Here is a 6,600-nt window from a genome sequence, read left to right as displayed (position 1 = left end):
AGGATGAGGATGACAGGTGAGTGGAGAGAGAGAGAGAGAGAGAGAGAGAGAGAGAGAATGTATATTTGTATTTGCCATGCCATAATTTATTCCTGCTATAATAATTGTTGATAATAATTCGTGTTTACACATCCATTGGTAAACAAAACATTATGCGTCAATTTGAAAAGCTGCAAACAAACGTGAAAAGCGATCTTGTGAATGTATTTGGGACCAGGAAAAAAAAGTAAAATAAAAAAATTGAGTTGATTGAAAGAAAGTGGGAAAGGAAAACAGTTTGAATACATACACCTTTAAGCTTTACACACCTTCCTAATACTCTTTTTAATTTATACCTTTTAGAGTGATCCTTTGAATGTGTTTTGGGCCAGGAATAAAAAAGTTAATAAAAGTGAGTTGATTGAAAGAAAATGGGACAGGAAAACAGTTTGAATACATACACCTTTAAGCTTTACACACCTACCTAATACACTTTTTAGTTTATACCTTTTAGAGTGATCCTGTGAATGTGTTTTGGGCCAGGAATAAAAAGTAAAAAAAAAAGAGTTGAATGAAAGAAAATGGGAAAGGAAAACAGTTTCAATACATACACTTTTAAACCTTACACACCTTCTACCTAATACACTTTTTAGTTTATACCTTTTAAAGTGATCCTGTGAATGTGTTTTGGGCCAGGAATAAAAATTTAAAAAAAGTTGAATGAAAGAAAATGGGACAGGAAAAGTTTGAATATATACACTTTTAAGCCTTACACACCTACCTAATACACTTTTTAGTTTATACCTTTTACATCGCACACACTTACACTTATGCACTTGAATCTCACACACATGATAGCTTAGACCTTACATATGACACCTTACACACACCTTAGCTTACACACATTCTAGTTTGCACCTCACACCTGGCACCTTACACCTGACACCTTACACCTGGCACCTTACACCTGGCACCTTACACCTGGCACATCTCCCACACACCTGATACACATTCTAGTTTCGATTTTATACCTGGCACCTTACACCTGGCACCTTACACCTGGCACATCTCCCACACACCTGATACACATTCTAGTTTCGATTTTATACCTGGCACCTTACACCTGGCACATCTCCCAAACACTTTATCATATACACATTCTAGTTTCGATTTTATACCTGGCACCTTACACCTGGCACCTTACACCTGGCACATCTCCCAAACACCTTATCATATACACATTTTAGTTTCGATCTTATACCTGGTACCTTACACCTGGCTCACCTCACACACACCTTATATTATACACACACATGCTAGTCTACACCTCACTCTTGATACCTTCCACACCTGATTCAATACACCTAATACACTTTGCACCGTTTTGACAATAGTTTCGCTTCGTCACTTCCTTGAGTCGTGTATGAAAACAAAGAAAGCAATATAAGAAAATCTGCGTTATATAATGTGTGATAAGTGGTTTTTGTTTTTCTTTTATGTGTGTTTGTGTGTTTGGTGTGTATGAAGTAATAAACGGAAATATAAATGAAAAAGAAACGGTTGGTGATTCAGTGTTGATTGATGTTGTTGAAAGAATGAAAAGATTATATTGAGTTTGACGGAAATTAGAAGAATACGAAAAAAAAGAAGTATAGAATCTTATATTGAGCGTACTTTCTGACATTAACTTTGATACAATATAGATAGACAGATATACAAAAAGAGACAGTTAGATATATAGACAGATAGATAGATATAGACAGACAAAGATAGATAGATAGATAGATAGTAAGATAGACAAACTGATGAATAGGTAGATAGATAAATAGAAGTATAGATCAACAGACAGATATATAGAATAATAGTTAGATGGACCATAGATAGGCAGATAGATAGATAGATGGATAGATAAATAGATCGGAAATTACTAAGTGTATAATTGGACAAAATCTGCTGCAATAAGAGGGAGAGGACCAACAGTAGCCATAATAGAGGTAATAACAACAACAATAACAACAACATTAACAGCCCTAACAACAACAATAATGCAATAAAAGAACAATAAAAAACATGAAGCAACCGTGAAGAAAACAAGATTTCGTACAGCATCAAGAACAGTAACAATAGACGGTTTTTTATTACTTTTTTTTTATTTAGTGACAGGCTGAAATTTATCTATGTATCTTTCTTTGTCTGTATCTATCTATCTCTATCTATCTATATATCTATGTATCTATATCTATCTATGTATCTATTTATCTACCTATACCTAACACACACACACACACACACACACACACACACACACACACACGTTTTTCACACAGTACTCAAAAACAAACTTAATGTTCTCTCACAAACAGTTTATCACAAACACGCTAACTGGTTTTTTTTGTTCCTCCCATTTTCTCTCTCTCTCGTTTTTTTTGTTTTCGTTTGTTTGTTTGTTTGTTTGTTTGTTTCTTTAGGTTCATGTTTGTATAGTTCTATCTTCTCTCTCCTCTTTTTTTCTTATTTTCTCTTCTTTCCTTCTTTCTTTTTCTTTTTTTGTGTTCCTTTAATTCATCCATTCTTTCTTCCTTTCCCTCTCTTTCTTTCTTTGTCTTTCTTTACTTCCTTTTTTCTTTTATCTTCCATCGTTCTTTCATTCATTCTTCTCATTATTTCTTCTCCATTCACTAAAGTTTTTTTTATGCACTTATCAAATTCGAAGAGGAAAGAAAAACACCAAAAAAGAAACATCATTCCAGTTTTTCCTGTTAACCACGAATTATTTTTCTTCCTCGTATATATTTTTTACCTATCATTGTATTTCTCTTTCACTTCATACTTTTTCCTCTTGGATGAATGCAAGTGAATGGCGTCTTAATTATCACATTCTTAAGCTCGTGGGTGGAAGTGAAAGGTTCATAACACTTAAGAACATTATTGCAACCTTGTCAACGCCCATCCTCTTACTGACAGTCTTATACTTTTTCTTTAATTCCCCCGTACAGTCCCTTCCCTTGCTATCTTTTATCACTGTCTTCTTCCCATCTGCTTCTCTGGACTTACTAACTGCAATACTTCACTCCTCCCGTGTACCATCTATGCTGTCCAACTTCCTGATGCAAGAGTTGACCTGAAGTTTCAATCTTTCATTCCTTTCGCTGGTACTTTTATCATATTCCGACGTAATGTTGCTTCCTTTCCTTCCTTTTTTTATCACTGTTTTCCTGCTAATTGCCCTTCTGAACTTACTAACTGCAACCCTTCACTTCTCTCGCTTATATCTATGCTGTCCAACTTCCTTATGCAAGAGTTGACCAGTAGTTTCAATCTTTCATTCCTTTCGCTGATCTCCTTACCTTTGTGTTTCTTAAATATAGTTCTTTTATTTTATTTTGTTTATTTCTTTACTGTTGATTTTATTTTTTACTTTGTTTTCTTACGCTATATTTACTCATGTCAAAAGACGAAATAGAATGAAAGAAAGGAAGAAAAAGAAAAAGACAAAAAAAATAAAAATAAATGGCTTCTACAAAACAATTAATTATTCGACTTCTCTTTAATTTCTTTCCTAGTTCTTTTTTTCTTGTCATTTCTCTCTCGTATTTCATCCTTTTTTTTATCGCTCTTTGTCCAATGCAGTGAAAGTTTTGTGTCCGAATTTTAGGCGGTCCAGATGAGGTCAAGGAGAACGAGGGCGGGGTGCTCTCTCTCTCTCTCTCTCTCTCTCTCTCTCTCTCTCTCTCTCTCTCTCTCTCTCTCTCTCTCTCTCTCTCTCTCTCTTGTGGTTGTTGGGTTTCAAATGTTTTTTCTTCTTTTCCTCACCTCCGTAACCCAATTTGCAGTTCCGAGTGTGTGTGTGTGTGTGTGTGTGTGTGTGTGTGTGTGTGTGTGCACCGCAGCACGTACAAAGACTGACATGCTCAAGTCCCCATATTTCTCTCTCTCTCTATCTCTCTCTCTCTCTCCAATATACCATTCATTCACTCCTTTCAGTCTTCCTCCTCCTCCCCCTCCTCCTCCTCCTCCTACGCCTCCTCCTCCTCCTCCTCCTCCTCCTACGCCTTTCCTCACAAATTCCTCAGTAATTCAATTTTGAAACCAACACACACACACACACACACACACACACACACACGTCACATAGCACTTTCTACCCCCCGTCCCCCGTACCTTGGTCCTCCCTTACTAGAAGCTCATAAGGTCGATAATCTCATTGCATTAGTGACTTTAAATGACCCTTATGGACATCCTCGAACTCTCTCCCTCCCACACACGTCAAGATAATGCTTTTCCACGGCCAGGTGAGAGAGAGAGAGAGAGAGAGAGAGAGAGAGAGAGAGAGAGAGAGAGAGAGAGAGAGAGAGAGAGAGAGAGAAATTTCATAATGTATTTTGAAGGAGATGAATGAGGAGCGAATTAGTTTGCGTGTGTGTGTGTGTGTGTGTGTGTGTGTGTGTGTGTGTGTGTGTGTGTGTGTGTGTGTGTGTGTGTGTGTGTGTGTGTGTGTGTGTGTGTGTGTGTGTGTGTGTGTGTGTGTGTGACGACTAAAGGGAAAATAAGAGAAAAAAAAAACGTCAAGAAATAAAAGAAAAACAAAATAAGAAAATCAAAGTTAACGAAAATAATACGATAAAAAGAGAAAAAAAGAGAAAAAGAGAGAGAATCAAGAGTATAATATATTAAAAGAAGAACAAGAGGAGAAGAAGGAAGAGACGATGAGAAGGAGAAGGAGAAGGAACAGGAGGGAGGTGGAGAGGAAGGGGGTGGGGGGAGCTGCACTAGAAATGAAAATGACAAAAAAAAATAGAAAAGAAGGAAAAGGAGGAGGAAAACAAGGAAAAACGAGGAGGGGTCAGTTAGTGGCTTATTTAAATGTGGGAAAAAATGCAACTTTCTTATTAATATACATGTGTCCTAGATCATGAGAGAGAGAGAGAGAGAGAGAGAGAGAGAGAGAGAGAGAGAGAGAGAGAGAGAGAGAGAGAGAGAGAGAGAGAGAGAGAGAGAGAGAGAGAGAGAGAGAGAGAGAGAGAGAGAGAGAGAGAGAGAGAGAGACGGATTACTGTTTCCACTTTCTGCCTCTTGATAGAAAAAAAGCTAAATTAAAGAGAAAGAAGAGGAAAAAAAAAGAGAAAAAGTAAGCAAAAAACAGATACTCCTATAAATTCATTAACTAACGAAAAGATCAAGGAAAAAAAAGAGTATTAGAGAGAGGGAGAGAAAGAGAGAGACAGAGATCGAGACACCAACAGAAAGAGACAGAGAGAAAGAGAAAGAGAGAGAAAACACGAATGGTAGTTGATTAGTCTCATTGTCTGTGGGAAAGGGAAGGAAGGGAGGAAGGATTAAGGTGAGAAGAGGAGTTTAGTTAATTTGCCGCCGTTTAGGGAACAAATTGGAGGAGAAATATGTGTGTGGGAGAAATTTTTGGTGCGTTTCAGAGTTTGCGTTAGGCGTGAGAGAGAGAGAGAGAGAGAGAGAGAGAGAGAGAGAGAGAGAGAGAGAGAGAGAGAGAGAGAGAGAGAGAGAGAGAGAGAGAGAGAGAGAGATCGTTTTTCTGTGTTTTGGGGGTAATTTCACACACACACACACACACACACACACACACACACCGTTACGCCGCGTCCCGTTTTGTATATATTTCGGACTAATAGTGGTGATTGTGGAAGAGGAGGAGGTGGAGGAGGTGGAGGAGAAGGAGCTTGCATGTGGTGGCTGTGGTGGTGATGGTGGTGGTGGGCTTTATTATACACCTCAAGAATCACCACTCACTTCACCACCTCATCACCAATCCGAGAACGTAATTGTGGTGAATGCGATGACCTATGCAAATCATCATTATTATTATTATTATTATTATTATTATTATTATTATTATTATTATTATTATTATTATTATTATTATTATTATTATTATTATGTTGAACTTTAAAAATGATTCAAGAAAATATTAATAAGAGTGAAAGAAAAGAAGGAGAGAAGATAATAGGAGATAGTTCATAATAAAGTAAAAAAAAAGGAAAAGTTGAACTAGAGAAAAGGTAAAAGAAAAATGTAATGAGGAGAAAATACTTGTTAATAAGGAGAGGCAGAATAAATAAAGGCAAGATAATATAGTGACAAAAAAGAGGAGAGAAATTGAATCAGAGTAAAAATTTAAAGAAAAATATAGAGGAGAAAATAAGCGTGAACGAGGAGAGGAAGAATATAGGAAAACAGAAGATTATATAGTAAGAAAGAGAAGAGAAGTTGGAGTAGTGTAAAAAGTAAAAAAAAGTAAGGAAGAGAAATTACACGTGAACGAGGAGAGGAAGAATAAAGTAAGATAGAAAAGAATATAATGACAAAAAAAGGAGAAGTTGAAGTATCGTGAGAAGTATAGTAAATATCATATAAGGAGGAGAAATTTTACGTGAATGAAGAGAGGAAGGTTAACCTAGAGTAAGAATAAGCTTGTTAGGAGAACTTTGAAGATGACGCTAGAGAGAGAACAAGGAGAGAAGGAGTGAACAAGAAGATACGAAGATGAAAATAGAAGATGCAAGTAAAAAAATCAAAAGGAAAGAACATTCATCTCTAGGTAAAGTAAGTGGGAAAAACTGTAAGAAGGATGAATTACGGTTTGTTTAA

The sequence above is a fragment of the Eriocheir sinensis genome, chromosome 12, assembly GCF_024679095.1.
Source record: "Eriocheir sinensis breed Jianghai 21 chromosome 12, ASM2467909v1, whole genome shotgun sequence".
Classification (NCBI taxonomy): domain Eukaryota; kingdom Metazoa; phylum Arthropoda; class Malacostraca; order Decapoda; family Varunidae; genus Eriocheir; species Eriocheir sinensis.
The sequence above is the reverse complement of the archived record's forward strand: the minus strand, read 5'-3'. Positions refer to the sequence as shown.